Below are 24,433 nucleotides of genomic sequence, written 5' to 3'. Positions count from 1 at the left end.
GTTGGTGTACTGTATCAACTGCACAGCGTGCACCTAATGCCGCGTACACACGGGCGGACTGTATGGCATACTTAGTCTGTCGAAACACATTTCAGCGGACAGTCCGCTCGTGTGTGGGCTTCAGCGGACTTTTTCAGCGTGCAGTCCGGCGTACTAAAAATTTCGGATTTTTCGAAATTCTGTCCGTCGTACTTTGGTTTCAGCGGACAATCGGCTCGTCAGTATGCTAGTTCGACGGACTAAGAATGGTGCATGCCCAGAAAGGATTTACACGGCGGAAGGTTGCTTTGCTGTGTATTGGACTTCCTATTTCTAGTCCCGTCGTACGTGCTGTACACGTCATCACGCAAGCTTTCGACGGACTGTTTGGCTATCCGTGTGTGGTCAAGTCCGTTCAGTGGAAAGTACGACGGACTGTCCGTCGGATTGTATGACGAACTAAGTATGCCATACAGTCCGCTCGTGTGTACACGGCATTAAGCTACCACAATTACTGGTGTTCTGCTGATCCTATACCTCAGGCAGCTGCAGTAATTACAGTAGGTGTACTGTGTCATCTGCTCGGTGTGCACCTAAAGCTACCCCAATTGCTGGTGTTCTCATAGTAATAATACTACAGGCAGGCAGTTGATTCTGCTAGCTGCAGTATAATCAGTACATACGTCCCAACTTTGTGCAGCTAAATCTCCCTGCAGGTCATTAGTATGTCTGGAAGGCCAACAAAGAGAGGCAGACAGTCACGAGCCAATAAAAGAGGGCAAGCGGGCTCTGTGTCTAGAGGAAACAGTGCTGATCGTGGACACGGTACATCCTCATCAACAAGTGGCCATGGGACATGCTTTTCCTTATTTTCGCAACTGGACGTGTTGAGTCGCAACATGTCGAATACTTGGTAGAGTGGATGACCAAGCCCTCCTCATGCTCCTCATCCTCTCTCACCCAGGCTCAGGGTACTGGCAAAGCAGCTGCCAGCATGGCCTCTCCCCTCATCTCAATGGCATCAGTCACTCCTTCCCTAGACCATGTCCTCCTGAGGATTCCCCCAAACACAGTGTTGGGCACATGCTCCAGGAGAATGTCCCGCGTTTTGAAGGTTCTGATGATGATACCCAGCTAGAGGAAGGCAATAATGTGAGCCCAGAGAGAGGGGATGCTCAAGAAGGACAGTAATCTGGCAGTCATGTTCCACCAGCTGCAGCATACTGCCAGGTTTGCTCCAGTGATGAGGAGGGAGGGGATGATGAGGTCACTGACTCCATGTGGGTGCGTGATAGGAGAGAGTAGGAAGAGGAGGCACATGTTCAATGAGGCAGGGTGCCCTCCAGGGGCCAGCTTAAGGGCAGCACACTGACTGAATCACACCGCAGAGCTCCGCCTGTGCAGGGCGCTGCCTCTGCAGGTTATTCCAAAAGTTCTTTGGTGTGGGCCTTTTCTGAGACGAGTGCATCAGATCGCACTGCTGCTATTTGCAATATATATCTCAAGAGTATCTCACGTGGTCAAAATATCAGCCGCTGGGGAACCACATGCTTGACCAGACATATGTCGACCTGACATGCAGTTCATTGGCAAGCGTACCTAAAAGACCCACACCAAAGAACAAAGCAGACCTCTCCTTTCTCCTCATCAGCTGGGATCTCCAACCCCACTATACCCTCAGTCCTCTCTGAAACCTGCACTGAGAGGAATTAAGATGTAGAATTAGGTGTGTCACAGCCAAGTACTTGTGGACACTCTTCTAGCAGTACACCAACGTCTGATTGTACCAGGCAAATTTCCCTTCCCCAGCTGCTGGACCATCAAAAGAAGTTCACTACCAGCCATCTACATGCCCAGCAGTTTAATTCTAGCTTGGCTAAATTGCTAGCACTTCAACTGCTGCCTTTTCAGTTGGTAGACTTGGCCCCCTTCCGTGAGTTTTCTCCAATTTGCGGTTCCTCAGTAGCAGGTTCCCAAACGCCACTTTTTCTCATGGAATGCGATTCCGGCTCTCTACCGGCATGTGGAAGGCAATGTCCATGCCTCGCTTGACAGGGCGGTCAGTGGTAAGGTGCATATTACTGCTGACTCATGGTCCAGCAGGCATGGACAGGGACGTTACCTATCTTTCACGGGGCACTGGGTGACTCTTCTGGCAACTGGGAAGGATGCAGGACAAGGTGCAGTAGTGTTGGAGGTTGTTCCGCCATCACGTCTCCAAAATGCTATTACTGGTGATTGTTAAACACCTCTCTACTCCAGCAACTCCTCTTCTTCTTCCTCCATGGCCTCTTCCTGTGCTTTGTCCTTGGAACCAGCGGTGCTCCGTAGGCTTTCAAGGGGCTACGCAAGCAAAAAGATTCCATGCCGTGGTTGTGCTGGTGCACTCTTGCCCACCTGTTGGAGGAATAATGGATAGGGCACTTGAATCAGAACAGAGGCAGGAAGAGGAGAACTTCCTTGTCTCTCAAGGCCCCATTTATCCAGACAGTGTTCCTGCTGGCCCGCTGATCACACAGGAAGAGGATGAGGAGGAGAAGGATTGTGTCAGCATGGAGGTGGAGCCTGGCACTCAGCATCAGCAGCAGTCTTTTATGGATCAGTTACAGTCTCAAGAAACCTGTGGACTTGTACGTGGCTGGGAGGAGGTGGCTGCGGATCATGTCATACTTAGTGACCAAGAGGACCCTGGACCGAATGCCTCAGCTAACCTACACTGCATGGCCTCCCTGATCCTGCAAAGCCTGCGGAAGGATCCTTGTATTCAGCGGATCAAGGAGAGGGATCATTAATGGCTGGCAACTCTCCTTAATCCACGGTACAAGGGTAAGGTTACAGACCTTATCTTGCCATCGCAGAGGGAGCAGAGGTAGACCTTGCAGAAAGGTGTATGAATGTTACAAATTCCTGGTCCTGGACAGCGTGTTGCTGAGGCTTTGGTCAGTCACAGAAGGAGCGGTGGAGATGGTGGCCGTCTGACCGATGCGTTCAGACAATTTTTTAGTCCACAGCCCCAAGGTATGATCGGTTCCAGGAACCATTGCCAGCATATGATTTACATGGTGCAGGAATACCTAGGGGCAAGATCACACTTGGACACCTTTCCCACCAAAAATCCTCTGGGTTACAAGGTCTTGAGGATGGATCACTGACCAGAGCTTGCACAGTATGCAGTTGAGCTACTGGCCTCTCCTGCATCCAGCGTTCTTTCAGAACACACATTCAGTGCTGCTGGAGGCTTTGTAACTGATCACAGGGTGCACCTGTCCACCAACTCGGTTGATTGACTGACCTTCATAAAGATGAATCAGTCTTGGATCACCACCAGCTACCAAGCACCTGCAGCTGATGTAACCGAATAATTTTTTTTGAAATGTCAGATCCCTTCAAAACTGCCTATGCTGATGCTGAGTGACTATCCTGTTATGCTGACTGACTATTCTCTTCCTCCTCAATGATCCTGCTGATAGCTTGGAAGAACATTTTTTGGTTCTGGGCACCGCCACCAGTGGCTAAGGCCAAATTTTTCAGCCCCTGTTTAACAGGGGCGTGTAATTAAAATTTTTGATACAATACTTTGCAGCAGGGCTCATTCTTGCTCTCCAACTATAGTTTCTGTGAGGTGTTGCAGTGTTGTGGCACCAGTACCTAAGGCCCAATTTTTCAGCCCCTGTTTAACAGGTGCATGTAATTACAATTATTGATATAATATTTCACAGTAGGGCCCGTTCCAGCTTCCATGAGAGTAACTGTGAAGACTTACAGTGTTGTGGCACCAGCACCACCAAAGGCCCAATTTTTCTACCACTGTTCAACAATGGCATGTAATTACAATTCTTGATATAATAGTTCACAGCGGGGCATTCCAGCGCCCACCAAGAGTCACTTTGAGGGCTAACAGTGTTGTGGCAACACCAACACCTTAGGCCTAAATTTATGCAGCGCATATAGGGCAGACCCCTACTTTCAAACATCCAACTTACAAACGTCTCCTACTTGCAAATGGAAGGAGACAACAGGAAGTGAGATGAAATCTACTCCTAGGAAGGGAAATTCTCTCCTGTAAGAACTGATAGGGGAAAAATGTGTCTCCTCTCCACTGATGATTTATCCCAGTCCTTGTTTTACTAAAAACCACAAATTTTCTAAAAACTTTGGTCATTGGGACAGAAAGTGAGGTGAAATCTTCTAAAGAGGTGCACAGATGGAAAAAAAATGTTACAGGGGTGATAACCATTCCCTGTGTTTTCCAAGAAGCTTAAAAATATATTTTTTGATTGGAGCTACACTTTAAAAATGTACCAGTTCAAAATTACAAGCAGATTCTACTTAACAATAAACCTACACAGCCCCTGTCTTGTTTGCACCGCCTATATACTGCTGTTCTGAGTATATAGGACCTGGGGGCCCCACGCCTTTCCTTTTTTTACTTTTGGTACGGGGTTCCCCTTAATATTCGTATAAGACCCAAAGGGGCTGGTAATGGGCAGGGGGGCTTTCCATGCCATTTTTCTCAATGATTTTCATCCATATTGCCGGAACCAGACATTACATTAAAACCGCAAGCAGTTTTAAATGACTTTTTTTCCATTAGAAATGTCATTTTGTACAGGGACTGTTCTAAACACAGGAAACACGCGCCACTTCACAGGCATACTATAGACATCCCCAGGCACAATATTTAAAGGTATATTTTACTTTTTTTTCACTTTAAGCATCATTGAAATCAGTGCTCCCAAAAGTTTTTAAAACTTTTTTTTGCATTGATACATGTCCTCTGGGACAGGAGCCAGATCCCCAAACACTTTTTAGGACAATAACTTGCATATTAGCCTTTAAAATTAGCACTTTTGATTTTGAATGTTCGAGTCCCATAGACTTTAATGGGGTTCTAAAGTTCATGCAAATTTTCGGTCCGTTCACAGGTTCTAGTGCGTACTGAACCGGGGGGTGTTCGGCTCATCCCTACTCACCGGACATGTCATCCATTGAGCATGTTTGGGGTGCTCTGGATCGGCGTATACAACAGTGTGTTCCAGTTCTTGCCAATATCCAGCAACTTCGCACAGCCATTGAAGAGGAATGGATCAACATTCCACAGGCCACAATCAACAACCTGATCAACTCAATGCAAAGGAGATGTGCTGCACTGCGTGAGGCAAATGGTGGTCATACCAGATACTGACTGGTTTTTGGACCCCCTCTGACCCCCCAAACAGTAAAACTGCATATTTTAGAGTGGTGTTTATTTGTGGCCAGCCTAAGGCACACCTGTGCAATAATCATGCTGTCTAATCAGCATCTTGATATGCCACACCTGTGAAGTTGATGGATTATCTTGGCAAAGGAGAAATGTTCACTAACACAGATTTACACAGATCCCCCCCTGTTTGAAATGGTAAAGGGGTACAAAAGTACCCCGACCATTTCACAAAGAAAGTGTAAAAAATAGTTAAATAAGACAAACACACTTTTGAAAAATTCCTTTATTAAAAATAAAAAAAATAAAAAAAAAGATTCCAGCGGTGGTAATGCACTCTTGCTATCCAGCGACGGATGATCATCTCTCCGGGGGCCAGCAATGGCTGATCTGATCCAGTGCAGCGCATCCATCCATCTTCTGTCTCCACGGAGGAGACACTGTGGGATCCCGGCGGCCTGACGTTTGTTATATGCGGAGGACGGGGCCACCCGTCACCCGACCCCGCCCCCCTCCGAAGCGATTGGGGAAGGGTCTGGTATGGATATTTAGGGGGAACCCCTCTTCAATTTTTTTTTAATTTGACAATTAATTGAATTTGGGGGAACCCCACACTTTTTTTTTTATGAATGACTTTCAATGAGTGTTCTCTGTATTACGGGAGCCGACAATTCATTATGGCCGCGAGTGATTTTAAATTAATTTTTTTTCTGCAGAAATGACACTTTGTGCAGGGACAGTTTTAAACATGGGAAACATGCGCCCCTTCACAGGCATACTATAGACATCCCCCAGGTACGAAATTTAAAGGAATATTACACTTTTATTGTTTCACTTTAATCATTATTAAAATCAGTCCTCCTAAAAAAACTGCCATTTTTAAAACTTTTTTTTGCATTGATCCATGTGCACATCATTTAGTAGGAAATATTCCTGGATATTCTTTTCTATTTTAAGGACATGGGTCGGGTTACTAAAGATTGAAGCATTCAGCCTCCAGTTGCCTTCCTTTTTCTGTCCTGTTGGCTTTCCTATTATCAGGAAAAGCATTGAGTGGTCCGACCATACAGAGTCTTTTACGTAGGATTTTGTCACTAGTGGGATAACATTTGCTGAGAGGAAGAAGTGGTCAATTCTACCAATGACATGTGGAGATTAGAGAAGTGAGTGTAGACCCGCAAAGTCAATGTCTACTAATCACTGATGGTAGATCTGTCTAGCTACATTACGATTCTGTCTGGTGGGATGAAGAAGTTCCCTACCCAAGGGGTGAGATTTATCCAGCCCTGTATCAAAGGCTATATTGGAATGCCCCCCATAAATGACAGTGCCTTCAGTTAGTAGATTTAGAGTCCAGAACAGGGAATTGAAGAATTGGGACTGGCCTCTATTTGGAGCATAGTATGAGGCCAAGGTTAAGATTTGGTTGTCAATGAGAAACTTAACGAGTAAGAATCTGCCTTCCAATTTCTTAAATACAGAGATAAGTGAGAGTTTGCGGGAAAAAAATATAGCAACCCCTTACGTTTTAGATTCCGCATTAACAAGATGGAGTTTGGCGAATTTGGGGTGGATGTACAAGAGGGGGTAGGTGCAAAGAAAGTGTGTTTCTTGGAGAAATAAAATATATATTTTTTTAAATGTGGTAGTACTGGGAAAATCTTCCGGAGTTTAATTGGTGAATTCATTCCTTGAACATTGTGCAAAGGAAGCAATGTGCAAGGAAGGGCTTGGTGTGGTAGGATCAGCCATGAAGCAGCCCAGTTCCAGTCACTTACACCCAACCTGGTGTGGGTTTTGTAGAATGAGCCAGATCACTCTGCTGTATGCAGGTGTCTGGGAGGAGTGCGAGATTAAACCAGTCACTAGGAAAAAAGAAAAGTTAGTATAGGAGATCAAGGTGGAAGAGATAAAGGAAGAAGAGCATATCAGAACCCAAAGGGAAGAGGTGGGATGCTCCCACCCTACCCTTATTTATGAGAATGTTATTATTAGAGGGGAATTCCTGTCCAGGAGAGGGGAAATATCCCCATCTCTGAGGGCACGAGGATGTGCATGAGTGCCGATCTTCCCGCAGCACTCCCTTGTGGAAAATGAATCTATAATGCAAAAAACGTTGGCATCATCGCCAACACCAGCAAATGAAAAAGATTATAAACAGGCCTAGGTGAGGCAGGTGAGTTGTATAAGAGAGGATTGGTGGGGGGGGGGGGGTAAACAGGGGAGGCAGGATAAGGGAATCAGGTATAGGGGTGAATAATTTCATAGGCACATAAAGACCTAGTGAGCATGGTTGAAATCAACATTTTTGCTCAGTAATATCCCAGCCACAATTTAAAGGGGAATGGGATAAGTGGGGACTAGATGAGTCCTCCAGGCACAAAAGGTGAGTCCAGGGGCCACCAGTGCAGTGCAAAACTATATATAGAAAACGACCAGTTAGTAATTCATAGCTATATAAGAGGAAGGTGCAGCCTGGAAAATAAGTCATGTATTAGTTCAGCAAGATAAAGTGAGTCGCAGGGTAGGCTGTTTCCATGCATGTGTGAGAAAAGCTTAAAAGTAATATGAGGGGCTTCCTCATGGGATTTAGCAAAATCTCAATACGTTTGAAGGGAACAATGAACAGCCAGCATTGGTGTAAAAGGGCCTGTAAGAACCAAGTCCTAACCCAAAGAGATAATGAAATGGTGAAGGTGTCATGGGAGGAGGTTTTCTGGGGTTTTCTCTCTCGGGAAAAAAGAGAGAATATGAATGGTTAGCTGTTGATTTTAAATTTAAGACTGAAGGGGAAAAGCCACCAGTATTTAATATTCTTCTGAGTCAGCGCTGTCAGTAGTTGTTTGAGTGCCCGTCTCCTCTGGATTGTGGAGGGAGAGATGTCGGCAAAAATCTGAATCGAGTGTCCCATAATCTGTAATTTTGGAGTGGAGTGGGTCATTTTCATTATTTCTTCTTTGACTACGTAGAAATGTGGCTTAACTACAATGTCTTGATTGAGAACATCTAAGCGGAGGGGGCCCAGGGCCCTATGGGCTCGATAAAGTTCCAGCCTGTGAGAGAAACATCTGGAATAAGTTCCTTGATGAGGGATCCAACTGCTTCTGGTATATCTGTGATGGATTCAGGCAAGTCCCTGATTCTAATAATATATCTTCTAGACCTGTTTTCAAGATCATCAATTTTGGCCAAGGCAACTTCCAGTTGGTTGTGTAGGTCTTGAATGCGGTGCATGTTCTGGTTGGCCCAGGCAATCGTGGCATCCATTGTGGTCTCTATGGATTCAATGTGTGATCCCAGGTTTTGGAAATCCATTTTATTGTCAGATGTGATTTTGGCAACTGTCTGGGACAATCCTCTGTCCAGCATCTCTGCGAATTTGGTGGAATTAAATGTTATGTCCTGTGTTTGTGAGGGGATCTTACTTGTGCTATACAGGAGATCATTTGGCCTTGGTGAGGTTGCTGCCCTGGGGGACATTAGCAGTTCATCTAGTGTTTGGCCGATGAGGGATTCCTTTGATGTAGAACATGATGTGCCTCTGAGTGGAGTGGTAATAGGAGCGCCCCCACAAACCTCCGTCTGCTGTGAGTCCCACCAGTAGGGATGAGCTAAACACCCCCATGTTTGGTTTGCATCCAGAACATGCGAACAGGCTCAAAATTTGTTTGAACACGCAAAGACCGTTAAAATCTATGGGACATGAACATGAATAATCAAAAGTGCTAATTTTAAAGGCTTATATGCATGGTATTGTCATAAAAAGTGTTTGAGGACCCGGGTCCTGCTCCAGGGGACATGTATCAATGCAAAAAAAGTTTTAAAAACTAACGTTTTTTCGGGAGCAGTGATTTTAATAATGCTTAAAGTGAAACAATAAAAGTGTAATATTCCTTTAAATTTCGTATCTGGGGGGTGTCTATAGTATGCCTGTAAAGGGGCGCATGTTTCCCGTGTTTAGAACAGTCTGACAGCAAAATGACATTTCTAATGAAAAGAAGTAATTTAAAACTACTCGCGGCTACAATGAATTGTCAGTCTGACAATACACATGAAAGTTCATTGATAAAAATGGCATGGAATTTCCCCACAGGGGAACCTCGAACCAAAATTTTTAAAATGCATGAGGGACCCCCTAAATTCCATACCAGGCCCTTCAGGTCTGGTATGCATATTAAGGGTAACCCCGTGCCAAAATTAAAATAAAAATGGCGTGGGGTCCCCCCAAAAATCCATACCAGACCCTTATCCAAGCACACAACCTGGCAGGTCACAGTAAAAGAGGGGGGTGAGAAAGCGCCCCCCCTCCTGAACCATACCAGGCCACATGCCCTCAACATTGGGAGGGTGCTTTGGGGTAGCAGCCCCCCAAAGCACCTTGTCCCCATGTTAATGGGGAGAAGGACCTCATCCCCACAACCCTTGCCCGGTGGTTGTGGGGGTCTGCAGGCAGAGGGCTTATCGGAATATGGAAGCCCCCTTTAACAAGGGGATCCCCAGATCCCACCCCCCGTGTGAATTGGTAATGGCGTACAATTGTAACCCTACCATTTAAAAAAAAGGCCTTTGTTAATTTCTTCTTCTTTCTGCTTCTTCTTCCATCTTCTTTCTTCTGGTCTTCCTTCCGTGTTTTTATTCTTCCTCCATCTGCTTCTTCATCTTCTTCTTCCTCCACTCTTCTCGTCCCTCATCTTGCTCCAGCTTCTTCTCCCCTCCGTCCGCACGATCCACCTCAGTGGGAGTCTCTCGCCGCATGAGACTTCTGTTCTCCTGACACTTCTTATATAATGGATAGTGGGGCCACCTGTTCCCTCTGACGCACAGGGACTTCCCTATGGCTTTCCCCGTGATTTAAACTGGGTAATCTCGCCCCTATGACATCATGGGGATAAGCCATAGGGAAGTACCCGTGCATCAGAGGGGGTGGGGTCACCAGGTGGCCCCGCCCTCCGTTATATAAGAAGTGTCAGAAGAACCGAAGCATCACGCGGCAGAAGACTCCCACTGAGGAGGATCATGCAGATGGAGGGGAGAAGAAGCCGGAGCAAGATGTGGGACGAGAAGAGCGGAGGGAGAAAAAGATGAAGAAGAAGATGTAGAAGAAGAAGATGGAAGAAGAAGAAGAACACTGAAGGAAGACCAGAAGAAAGAAGATGGAAGAAGAAGCAAAAAGACGAAGAAATTAATAAAGGACTTGTCAAAAACTGTCTCTTGTGTTTTTTAACCATTTTGACCCTTTTTTTGTGAAATGGTATTACCAATTCACACGGGGGGTGGGATCTGGGGGTCCCCTTGTTAAAGGGGGCTTCCAGATTCTGATAAGCCCCCCGCCTGCACTGGGCAAGGGTTGTGGGGATGAGGCTCTTCACCCTATCAACATGGGGACAAGGTGCTTTGGGGGGCCGCTACCCCAAAGCACCCTCTCAATGTTGAGGGCATGTGGCCTGGTACGGTTCAGGAGGGGGCACTCTCTCGTCCTCCCCTCTTTTCTTGTGGCCTGCCAGGTATGCATGCTCGGATAAGGGTCTGGTAAGGATTTTTTGTTGGACCTCACGCCATTTTTTAAAAAAATTTGGTGCGGGGGTTCCCCTTAAAATCCATACCAGACCCAGGTCTGGTATGGAATTTAGAGGGACCCCCATGCATTTTTTTTTTAATTTTGGTTCGGGGTGCCCCTGTGGGGAAATTCCATGCCGTTTTTATCAATGAACTTTTATGTGTATTATCAAACAATTCATTATAGCTGTTAGTACTTTTAAATGACTTTTTTTCCTTTAGAAATATCATTTTGCTGTCAGACTGTTCTAAACACGGGAAATATGTGCCCCTTTAAAGGCATACTATAGACACCCCCCAGGTATGAAATTTAAAGAAATATTACACTTTTATTGTTTCAACTTAAGCATTATTAAAATCACTGCTCCCGAAAAAACTGCAGTTTTTAAAACTTTTTTTTGCATTGATACATGTCCCCTGGGTCAGGACTCGGGTTCCCAAACACTTTTTTGACAATGCCATGCCTTTAAAATTAGCACTTTTGATTTCTCCCATAGACTTTTAATGGGTGTTCCGCAGCTTTTGAATTTCCTGTGAACACCCAAAATTGTTTGCTGTTTGGCAAACTGGCAAACAGCCAATGTTTGACTTGAACATAAAGCCCATCCCTACCCCCCAGGAAAAGTTAGAAGGGATCCCTGCTTGAGCAGCTATGTTAAACGGCTGTGATGCCGCCGTCCTGGAAATCTCATCTGCCTCAGGATTGCGGTAAACAGTACCCGCAAGTTACGTCTGACTGTTCCCGCTGACATAAATCAGTCTCCATTGTTTGGCGATCATGCTGAGAGGTATCGGGTGATGTCACTGGTTACATAGCCGTAACGGGATGAAGCTCCATGAATAAGTGGCCATCTTCCAGAACTCCGCACATGAACCAGTGAAAGATGTAAGCTTTAATGAGCAGACGCCTCTGCCATCTGTGTTTATTTTTGTATATGCGTGTATGTGGGGGTGGGGGTAGGTTCATATTTATGTATCTTGAGGGGTTAAATTGCTTGGATTTAACATCATTTTCTTACACTTTATTTTTTATTACATGAGGAAATTAGTCCCCTATGTGATAGTTTTTTGGGACAGGTTCCCTTTAATGAGACCCCTAATGTCTCCCCTGACCTCCATTAAACCAATGGAGTGCAGATCACACACCATTAGCTTCTTCTCAGGGGCACCAGGACCCCGAAGTGACATTTTACCGATCACTTCTGAGATAGATAGGGGAGATCAACAAACAGACATTCACTAGAGGCTGCCATTGCTGAACTCCCCTTGGAGAATGCTGGTTCTTTGGCTGTTCAGATTCTTTCATATAAGAGTTGTCTGACTCCAGTTATACAGGAAATATTTCTGGCACTGATTTGCTGAAGTCACACATAGAAAGGTATCTATACGTTTTTGGGGTAAACATATAATGGCAGTCATGAACTCTTCACTTTGTTTTAGTTTTCTTTTTTTTCATTTGTTTTTCAGTTTTATCCACATCAAGAACGGGCTGTTACCCCCCCCCCCCCCTTCCTGCCCAGGCCATTTTCAGTTTTCAGCACTGTCACACTTTGAATGATAATTATTCAGTGATGAAACACTGTGCCCAAATGTCATTTTTTTTTTTTAAACAGATTTATTTTGGTAAGATTTAATCACCATCAGGCTTTTATGTTTTGCATTATAAATAAAGAAAAGACTGAACATTTTTGTTAAAAATTTTGGTTAAAAATTATACAAATAAGTAATATTACATTTCTTTGATAAGAATAACCCAAATCAGTGTTTACGATTTAGTCTGTGGGAAAGTCTACACACTGTGGGGGTTATTTACGAAAGGCAAATCCACTTTGCACTACAAGTGCAAACTACAAGCGCAAAGTGCACTTGAAATTGCACTAAAAGTGCACTGAAAGTGCACTTGGAAATACAGTACACGCCCCTGTTAAACAGATGCAGAAAAATAGGGTCTTAGGCAGTGGTGGTGGCACAACACTGTAACCCCTCACAGATAATCTTTTTGGGTGCAGGGACGAGCCCTGCTGTGAAATATTAGATCAAAAATTATAATTACACTCCCCTATTAAACAGGGGCAGAAAAATTGGGCCTTAGGCACTGGTGGTGGTGCCACAACATTGCAACCCCTCACAGATACTCTAGTTGAGTGCAAGAATGAGCCCTGCTGCAAAATATTACAGCAAAAATGATAACTATACATTAAACAGGGGCAGAAAAATTGGGCCTTAGGCATTGGTGATGGTGTACTGAAACAAAAATGCTCTTAGAAGCTATCAATATGAACCTTGAGGAGGAATAGTATAGTCACTCAGCATAGGCAGTCTTGGAGGGATCTCACATTCAAATTAATCGGTTACATCAGCATCAGGTCCTTGGTAGCTGGTGATCCAAGACTGATTCATTTTTATGAAGGTGAGCTGATCAATTGAGTCAGTGGACAGGCATACTCTGTGATTGGTTACAAAGCCTCCAGCAGCACTGAATGTGCATGAGGAAAGAAAACTGGATGCAAGACAGGCCAGTAGCTCAATTGCATATTGTGCAAGCTCTGGCCAGTGATCCATCCTAAAGACCCAGTAACCCAGTGGATTTCCAGTTGGAAAGGTCTCCAAGTCTGATCTTGCCCCTAGGTATTCCTGCACCATGTAAATCAGACTGTGCCGATGGTTGCTGAAACTGATGAGACCTTGGGACTGCGGAATAAAGAATTGTCTGAAAGCATCAGTCAGACAGCCACCTTCTCCACCGCTCCTTCTATGACTGAAAGAAACCACAGCAACATGTTGTCCAGGAAAACCAGGAAATTGTAACCTCCCAGTCTCTGGGAACGCGTTGCACAAACCTTTCTGCAAGGCCTCCTGAAGATGTTTCATCCTCTGCTCCCTCTGCGAAGGCTGGATAAGTTCCACAAACTTACCCTTGTAACGTGAATCAAGAAGGGTTGCCAGCCAGCAATGATCCCTCTCCTTGATACCACAAATCTGAGGGTCCTTTCACAGGCTTTGCAGGATCAGGGAGGCCATGCAGCAAAGGTTTGCTGAGGCATTTGATCCAGAGTCCTCTGAGTCACTAAGGATGACATGATCCACAGCCACCTCCTCCCAGCCATGTACAAGTCCATGGGTTTCTGGGGACTGAAAACGATCCCTTGAAGACTGTGCTGATGCTGAGTGCTAGGCTCCACCTCCATGCTGACACAATCCTCATCCTCCTCCTCCTCCACCTCTTCCTGTGTGATTGATGGGCCCACAGGAATACTGTCAGGATAAAGGGGGCCTTGAGAGGTAAGGAAGTTATCCTCTTCCTCCCTCTGTTCTGCCTCAAGGTGGACAAGAGGGACAGTATCCCTGATGCATGCACTGTCACTGCTCAGCATCCTCATAGCCTCCTCAAATGGTGACAGGACAGTGCATGCATCCTTGATCAGTAGCCACTGGGGTGGCGATAAAACAAAAGCCCCATGATGGTGCCATACTCACACAGTACTCATTGATGGCCCTCTGCTGCGATTGCAGCCGCTGCAGCATTGCCAACATGGAGTTCCACCTGGTGGGCATGTCTTGAGCAGGTTGTGAATGTAATTTTTTTATAAATAGTTCAAATAAAATGTATCTGATTATAAGTGTTCAGCAAACAGGTCATCTCATCCCAATGACATTCTCTAAATCAGATATAACTACAATCTATAATCAATACATTATTAAATGTTCTATGTACTTGTTACCTATAATCAATTATGTCATTTTGTAAGCTGTCCCGCTATATAAAAGAAGTCCAGTACAAGGATCCAAATGACAAGGTCATGATTTTTAATGATAAAGGAGAACTACCCAGCCCACTAGAAATAATAAATTGGATTACAAGAATTAATGATAGAAATACCACTGATTGGATGCATGTGGGTCACTTTGATGGGTTCCTTTCAGAGGATCAGCAACTTACACTAAAACCAGAGCGAATATCATGGAAAGGAGACAAGGTGAGTTACACTGGGGAAGCTGATCCACAACTTATACAAGAACCATACTAGTTTTTACCTTAAAGCCCATCTCCAGACAAATCCTAACCCCCTCCCCCCATCCTGTTTATAGACGGTCAACGTCTTCCCTGACTAACTGTGTGGATATAAATGCCGGGATATGTTCCCATCACTCATCATACCTGAAGAAGTGGATAAACTACAAAACATCTTCTACATTATAGAACAAATCCAGCTGAATGCGATTGACTACTGTTACCTCCCCCCTCCTCATCACACAGACCGGGACATTGACACTCATAGAAGGAGAGAGAGAGAGATGGGAGGGAGGGGGGGGGAGAGAGGGGGGATATGGAGAGACAGGGGGGAGAGGGGGAGGGAGAAAGTGAGTGGAGAGATAGGGAGAGGGGAAGAGAGGGGGAGAGTGTGAGATAGAAGAGGGGCGAGAGAGAGACCGTGTGAGAGAGAGGTCGGTGTCGGAGAAAGAGGAGGAGGGAGAGAGAGAGAGGGTGGAGGGAGAGATAAAGAGGGGGAGAGAAAGAGAGAGGGAAAGAGAGAGGGGAGGGAGAGACAAAGGTGGAGAGAGGGAGAAGGGGTGAGGAGGAGGGAGGGATGGGGAGAGAGGCGGAGGGAGGGGGGAGAAAAAGAGAGAGAGAGAGAAGGGGTGGTAAAAGAGAGAGAGAGGGTGGTAAGAAAGAGAGAGGGAGATAGAGTAAGAGAGAGGAGGGTGAGAGAAAGAGAGAGGGAGAGGTGATAAAGAGAAAGGGGGTGGGAAAGAGAGGGGGCTGAGAGAGGAGGAGTGAGAAGGGGGTGAGAGAGATCCCAAGCTGTCCCTGGCTGTCTGCACCTCCCACCCGTCCTAGGGCAGTCAGCCTGTTCTCTGGTCCTAGGAGGTCTTCAGAGCTCTTCACCCTCCAGGTCTACTGGTCCTTATCGCCCTCACTGCTCACTAGTGATGGACGAACTTCCGATGGGACGTTTCGCGAATGCGGACCACGAACGCGGCCGATAGTTCGCGAACCGGAACGTTTGCGGCGGGCCCCATTGACTTCAATGGGAGGCGAATTTCGCAAACCTACAGGTAAAATTTGCAGCCACAAAATAATTAATAGCTGTGCAAACATAGTCCCACCACATGGCCAATGACATAACACATGTATGAGGTGAATCTGGGATCGACAACTACAAGCATTCTTTTTTTATATGGGAAATTGTTGTGACAATTCAGGACTGTGGAGCGCATGAAGGCAATGGAGGAGAGGGAAGGTCAGGGACCAGGGTAGGCAAAGAAGAGGGTGCAGGAGATGATCACCAGCAGCGTGACATACAGCAATGACACCTGCACCGTGATAGAGTCATCTGACAGCAGCACCGTGATAGAGAGCACTGACATCAGCAGCGTGACATACAGCAATGACACCTGCACCGTGATAGAGTCATCTGACAACAGCACCGTGATAGAGAGCACTGACTTCAACAGCGTGACATAAAGCACTCACACCAGCACCGTGATATACAGCACTGACAGCAGCATCGTGATAGAGAGCACTGACATCAGCAGCGTGACATACAGCAATGACACCTGCACCGTGATAGAGTCATCTGACAACAGCACCGTGATAGAGAGCACTGACATCAGCAGCGTGACATAAAGCACTCACACCAGCACCGTGATATACAGCACTGACAGCAGCACCGTGATAGAGAGCACCGACATCAGCAGCGTGACATAAAGCACTCACACCAGCACCGTTATATACAGCACTGACAGCAGCACCGTGATAGAGAGCACTGACATCAGCAGCGTGACATAAAGCACTCACATCAGCACCATGATATACAGCACTGACAGCAGCACCGTAATGGAGAGCACTGACATCAGCAGCGTGACATAAAGCACTCACACCAGCACCGTGATATACAGCACTGACAGCAGCACCGTGATAGAGAGCACTGATATCAGCAGCGTGACATAAAGCACTCACACCAGCACCGTTATATACAGCACTGACAGCAGCACCGTGATAGAGAGCACTGACATCAGCACGTGATATACAGCACTGACACCTGCACCGTAAGCAGCCCCAGGAGGAAGTCAGCATAGCACAGGGATGGTGGGAGCCCCTCATAATGAGCATAGCACAGGGATGGTGGGAGCCCCTCATAATAAGCAGCCCCAGGAGGATGTCAGCATAGCACAGGGATGGTAGGAGCCCCTCATAATAAGCAGCCCCAGGAGGATGTCATCATAGCACAGGGATGGTGGGAGCCCCTCATAATAAGCAGCCCCAGGAGGGAGTCAGCACAGCACAGAGATGGTGGGAGCCCCTCATAATGAGCATAGCACAGGGATGGTGGGAGCACCTCAAAATATGCACAGCAGAGGTACAGCCCCAGGAGGAAGTCAGCACAGCACAGGGATGGTGGGAGCCCTTCATAATAAGCAGCCCCAGTAGAAATATGACACCGCTCAACCTCTTCAAAGAGGAGGGTACGGGCATATAGTACGGTGTGCTTTTTTTGGACAAGGAAGTGAGCCAAATGAAGAAAGAAGGTCTCTGTGCTTGATTAAAAAAATTGTTTATAGACATATACATGGTCTACTGGTCATATGTGTTGAATTCCTCCGAGATCCATGCCTCATTCATTTTTAGAAATGTGAGGTAGTTAACACTGTCGTGAGCTAGGCGAGTACGCTTATCGCTCACGATCCCCCCTGCTGCGCTGAACATCCTTTCAGACAGGACACTGGATGAGGGGCAAGCCAACAGTTTGATTGCAAATTGGGCAAGCTCTGGCCAGAGGTCAAGCCTGCCCACCCAGTAGTCCAGGGGTTCATCACTCCTCAGAGCGTCCACATCGGCCGTTAACCCGATGTAGTCGGACACCTGACGGTATAGGCGTTCCCTGATGCTGGATCCGGATGACACCTGTCGATGGGTCGGCTGAAAGAATGACCTCATATCTGAAGTCACCAACACATCTTCAAACCGGCGTCTTCTTGCAGGCGCTGTTGGATTGGTACCAGCAACTCCTTCTCTGGGAGTGGGAATTGCTCCTCTGCCAGCGCACGCAAAAGCAGAATGCAGCATTTCTCGAAGCAAGGCCTGGAAGTTTTGCATTCTGACAGCCCTTTGTGACGGCGGTAACATTTCTGCCACTTTGTGTTTGTATCGGGGGTCTAAGTACGTTGCCACCCAGTACTGGTCCTTGACCCTTATGCTTTTTATACGGGGGTCCCTATTAAAACACTGGAGCATGAAGGCCCCCATTTGCACTAAAGTGGAAGCGGTGTGGTGGCCTGGCTCCTGCTCATCATCCAGGATAATGTCGTCCTCTTCATTCTCCTCTCCCCATCCACGCACAACAGGGATCCCAGAAAGGTTTAAAGCATGCTCTTCTTGCTCCTCCTCATCCGCCCCGGCACCATCCTCTGACTCCTCTTCAGACTCATGTTGTTGACTTGTCTCAGATAGTGTAGCCTCCTTGGGAATACATCCAGCATTGTGACTTCCTCATCTTCCTGCTCCTGCTCCTCCACACTCCACGCTCCATAAAGAAGGCATAAGGTACCATGTCACTGATGGCACCATGGCTGCGACTGACCAGTTTGGTGATCTCCTCAAATGGGCGCAGAAGTTTGCATGCGTCGCGCATGAGCAGCCACTGGCGCGGAGAAAAAAAACCCAGCTCTCCAGAATCGGTTCTGCCGCAGAGTTCATACAGGTAGACGTTAACTGCACGTTTCTGCTGGAGCAGCCTATCAAGCATATAGAAGGTTGAGTTCCATCGCGTCGGGCAATCGCAAATAAGACGTCTGACCGGCAGATTGTGTCACCGCTGAATGTCAGCAAGGCGAGCCATAGCCGTGTAAGATCTTCTGAAATGGGCCGAGATTTTCCTTGCCTGCCGCAAGATGTCCTGGACCCCAGGGTATTTGACAAGGAATCGCTGCACGACCAAGTTTAAGACGTGTGCCATGCATGGCACGTGCGTGATTTTGCCCTGTTTCAATGCGCTAAGCAGATTGGCACCGTTGTCACACACCACTTTGCCAACTGTCAAATTGAGCGGTGTTAGCTACTGATCTGCCTGTGAACGCAAAGCTGAAAGGAGTGCCGGGCCAGTGTGGCTCTTGGCTTCCAGGCACAACAGACGCAGCACGGCATGGCAACATCTCACCTGGCATGTTGAATAGGTTCTGGGCAGCTTGGACGGCACAGCGGAAGAGACGCTAGCAGCGGAAAAGGAGGAGTCAGCTGAGGAGGAGAGGGAGGAGGATGGAGCAGGAGGAGGAGGAGAAGAAGAGTCAGGACTGCATGCAATCCGTGGCGGTAAAACCAAATCTACACGGGTGCCACGGGTTACATGCTTGACGGCTGTCAGAAGGTTCACCCAGTGGGCAGTAAAAGTGATATACCTTCCCTGCCCGTGTTTGCTAGACCACGTGTCTGTGGTCAGATGTATCTTGGCACCGACACTGTGTGCCAGAGATACATTCACTTGTCGCTGAACATGGCCATATAGCTCTGGGATGCCCTTCTCTGAGAAATACTTCCTTCCTGGGACCTTCCATTGTGGTGTTCCAATGGCCACAAATTTGTGAAAGGCCTCCAAGTCCACCAGTTTATATGGCAGTAGTTGGCGGGCTAAGAGTTCTGACAAGCCAGTTGTCAACCGTTGGGCAAGAGGGTTATCCGGCGTCATCATTTTTTTATGCTCGAACATTAGGCCCATGGAAGCCTGTCTTTTTGCAGAAAAACTTAAGCTTGGCGTGATGGAAGGTGGAGTGGAGGACAATTGTGAGGAGAGAGGAGAAGGAGAAGTAGAAGACGAGGCTGGACGATGAGAGCCTGGAGTGTTGCTTTGTGTGTTCCGTTGCTCCCACTGGGCTCGGTGATGGCTGCTCATGTGCCTTCTTAAGGCGGTTGTCCCTAGGTGAGTGTTGGGCTTACCGCGACTAATGCGTTGACTGCAAAGATTGCAGATGGCAACGCTATTGTCAGCAGCGGACACGTTAAAAAAAGCCCACACTGCGGAGCCATGTGCCGGTGTCCTGGGAGCGACAGATGTGACCGTACATGGTCGATGACTCGCTCCTGATACATTTGCAGTCTGCTTTGTCCCTCCTGTGCAATGTAAGTTATTCCTGCTTCTCCTCCCTATCTGCTGGTCCATATCTCCCTCTGAACTCCCCTTCTCTTCCTCTCTTGTGGGCACCCACGTGACATCACTAGACATGTCATCATCAACGTCACCTTCCCCACCGCTATAAGTAGAGATCTCAGAGTAGGCAGCAACACCGGGGACCAACCTCCTCCTTGGGCTGATCTGGGTACTGTCGTCAGACTGCTGAGTAGCGGTTGTTGCTACCTCCTCTTCCTGATCCGATATCAAGAGTGGCTGCGCATCAGAAATGTCCTCTTGATATGGATCGGAAAATAATTCCTGTGACTCAAGCGGAAGGTATGTGGTGGTGGTGGTGGTGTTGTTGGTGGTAGTGCCTTTGGGGGTGCACATAGCAGAGAGTGAAGAAGAGGGTGCAGATAGAGAGGATGAGGAGGGTGCAGAAGAGTAAGGCTGAGTGACCCACTCAACCAAGTCTGGTGCGTCCTTTAAAGTAATTGAACGCACCTTCTGCAACTTCCCACTTTGGCTCAAGCCTGTTGCTCCTGCCCTATCCCTACCACCCCTGCGGAAGGGCCTGCCTCTTCCTCTGTCTGTCATTTTTTAAATGACCCTGTGACAAAACTCTCAGTCCCTATACCGATGAAGGACTGCTGCAGTATAGGGCAGCGGTCAGCAGTAGTGCACCTCAACCCTATGTATTGTGGACCGATACCAGTCCTTATAGAATGGCAGACTGTACCTCACTCAACCCCATGTACTGTAGTACCCTATACCTTACCAGTCCTTATAAGGACTTTTGTGGACCAAGTAGGTTGTGTGTAAGTGATTAACAGACTGTACGTCAGTCCCCATACCGAGGAAGGACTGCTGCAGTATAGGGCAGCGGTCAGCAGTAGTGCACCTCAACCCTATGTATTGTGGACCGATACCAGTCCTTATAGAATAGCAGACTGTACCTCACTCAACCCTATGTACTGTAGCACCCTAGACAGACCAAGTTACCAGTCCTTATAAGGACTTTTGTGGACCAAGTAGGTTGTGTGTGAGTGATTAGAAGACTGTACGTCAGTCCCTATACCGATGAAGGACTGCTGCAGTATAGGGCAGGGGTCAGCAGTAGTGCACCTCAAACCTTTGTATTGTGGACCGATACCAGTCCTTATAGAATGGCAGACTGTATCTCACTCAACCCTATGTACTGTAGCACCGTATAACTTACCAGTCCTTATAAGGACTTTTGTGGACCAAGTAGGTTGTGTGTGAGTCATTATCAGACTGTACATCAGTCCCTATACCGATGAAGGACTGCTGCAGTATAGGGCAGCGGTCAGCAGTAGTGCACCTCAACCCTATGTATTGTGGACCGATACTGGTCCTTATAGAATGGCAGACTGTACCTCACTCAACCCTATGTACTGTAGTACCCTATACCTTACCAGTCCTTATAAGGACTTTTGTGGACCAAGTAGGTTGTGTGTGAGTGATTAGCAGACTGTACGTCAGTCCCTATACCGATGAAGGACTGCTGCAGTATAGGGCAGCGGTCAGCAGTAGTGCACCTCAACCCTATGTATTGTGGACTGATACCAGTCCTTATAGAATAGCAGACTGTACCTCACTCAACCCTATGTACTGTAGCACCTTAGACAGACCAAGTTACCGGTCCTTATAAGGACTTTTGTGGACCAAGTAGGTTGTGTGTGAGTGATTAGCAGACTGTACGTCAGTCCCTATACCGATGAAGGACTGCTGCAGTATAGGGCAGTGGTCAGCAGTAGTGCACCTCAACCCTATGTATTGTGGACCGATACCAGTCCTTATAGAATGGCAGACTGTACCTCACTCAACCCTATGTACTGTAGTACCCTATACCTTACCAGTCCTTATAAGGACTTTTGTGGACCAAGTAGGTTGTGTGTGAGTGATTAGCAAACTGTGCGTCAGTCCCTATACCGAGAAAGGACTGCTGCAGTATAGGGCAGCGGTCAGCAGTAGTGCACCTCAACCCTATGTATTGTGGACCGATACCAGTCCTTATAGAATAGCAGACTTTACCTCACTCAACCCTATGTACTGTAGCACCCTAGACAGTCCAAGTTACCAGTCCTTATAAGGATTTTTGTGGACCAAGTAGGTTGTGTGTGAGTGATTAGCAGACTGTACATCAGTCCCTATACCGATGAAGGACTGCTGCAGTATAGGGCAGCGGTCAGCAGTAGTGCACCTCAACCCTATGTATTGTGGACCGATACCAGTCCTTATAGAATGGCAGACTGTACCTCACTCAACCCTATGTACTGTAGTACCCTATACCTTACCAGTCCTTATAAGGACTTTTGTGGACCAAGTAGGTTGTGTGTGAGTGATTAGCAAACTGTGCGTCAGTCCCTATACCGAGAAAGGACTGCTGCAGTATAGGGCAGCGGTCAGCAGTAGTGCACCTCAACCCTATGTATTGTGGACCGATACCAGTCCTTATAGAATAGCAGACTTTACCTCACTCAACCCTATGTACTGTAGTACCCTATACCTATGTACTGTAGCACCCTAGACAGACGAAGTTAACAATCCTTATAAGGAGCTTTGTGGAACTAGTGGGTTGTGAATGATTAGCAGACTGCAGCAGAAGGTCAACAGTCAAGTATAATATTCTTTCTATATTTGGAAGAAAGAATATTATACGTGTACAAGCCTATTACCATACCACTGATACCAGTCCTGAAAAGAACCTTTGTGGAACTAATAGTAACAGCTACTGATTAAACTGACCCTCACTGCCTGACACACTGCTTCCTGCCTGTCCCTATATAAACTGACAAAACAGAGGCTACTGGAACAATAACTGGAATAGCACTTTTGTGGACCTGATAGTAACAGCTAATGATGATGACTAAACTGACTGTCCCTACAGCACACACCGTCCTGTCCCTTTCTCTAAACTGACAAAAGACACTCAGGCTGCTGCAACAATCACTAGCACAGCAAACCTATATACATCTAGCACCTATACCAGTCCTGAAAAGAACTTTTGTGTACCAAATAGCTAGTGATTTGGGTCACTGTAATCTCTCCCTGCTCCACACAGCAACCTCTCCCTATAGTGACAGAAGAAAGAATGTAAAATGGCCACCGGATCGGGTGTATTTATAAGTTAGGGGGAATGTTTAAGTGTCCACGTGCTGTAATGTCTCAATTGGCTGTCCTGTACCCCATGATGGATGTGTCATCATTGGTGAAAGTTCTTTTACACAGTAAACGCGGAAGTCCGCCGGACGAACGGCGCCAATAGTCCGCCGAACGGGCGGACCGCGAACAGCCGACATTTGCCGCGAAACGACCGCCAGGCGAACCGTTCGGCCATCACTACTGCTCACCTCCCCCTGCCATATTTATTGAATATTTTCTTATTGTTACATATTGTAGAGAGGCCTTCTTGCAATTTTTCGTGGTCTAATATGCACAAAGCCTGCTTGCCAAAACACCACTTTTGTCAGGGCTGGGCTCAGCCCTTCCTTCTCTGAGCTGGCTGCTCGTCTGTTGGCTAATTTCCAGCTCCTATATCTCCACAGCTACTCAGCTGTTGATGATATCCTGCTCGTCAGTCCTGCTTACTTAAGCCATCCAGCCCAGAGGATCTCTGCCTCCGCCTTAGTCTACATCACAGTGACTATCTCCTGTGTTCCTGTTAAAAGACTTGCTTGACTGACATCCCTTCTGGCTCCAGATTCTGCTTGCTCTTTTACTATGCTCATCTCCGGCTCCCTGACGTTTGGCTTGTCTGACTATCCATTTCGGTTCCTGAAATCTGGCTATGTTTTGACCATGTTTGTTCTATTTACCTTTATTATAAACCAGTGTGATTTAACTGTACTACTGTCTCGGTCTGATTTCATGGTTTCTGACAACCGCAAAGAATACCTTCACAGGTCTTTATTGCCAAGTTGCCTTAACTATAAAGACAGAGATGCTATCCTTCGCTTATCCGGGGAAAGGATCTTTTTATAACTCCCAGATTCTGGCATTTCCAGACTTTTCTGCGGAGGTACAGCGACAACACATCTGCTGCATGGAAGTTAATCAACTACGGGTTCGCTATCTCAAGTATGCAATGCCTCTATGTTGTTGGAAAAGATTGAGTTCACTTTTTCGAGGAACTGGAGGCAGCTTGGGGGGCCTTTTTTGTTTTCATAACCATTTTTTAAGGTCTGTATCTGGGTGCCATTGCTTCTATTACTGGAATTACACCTTGGTTTACTAATGCTGACAGGGCTGATGCTGTTTGGTGCTCAGATTTGTGTCATCTCTACCTAATACTTGCAGCGGGCAGCCCGAGTCCTCTACATCCACTGCCCTTTATAGGATTTTTCCCTCATAGTGGACTACTAAAGACAAAGAGTTTTCCTCTCCTTCAAGTATAATGCCCCAGATGGTGCCTCATTGTCATTTCCAACATCATGCTGACATTTGTTTATTGCTGCTTTGACTATTAAACAGTTTGGGACTTATGCTCACAAAAGTTGGAATGTGTGTAGAGATGTGTGGGTTAGGGTTTTTTTTTTTTTTACTTGAGACTTTTGCTTATGTACAATAC

The sequence above is a fragment of the Lithobates pipiens genome, unplaced genomic scaffold (assembly GCF_037356315.1).
Source record: "Lithobates pipiens isolate NorthernLeopardFrog02 unplaced genomic scaffold, aLitPip1_a1.2 Scaffold_13, whole genome shotgun sequence".
In the NCBI taxonomy this organism is placed as follows: Eukaryota; Metazoa; Chordata; class Amphibia; order Anura; family Ranidae; genus Lithobates; species Lithobates pipiens.
Note: the sequence above shows the minus strand (reverse complement) of the source record.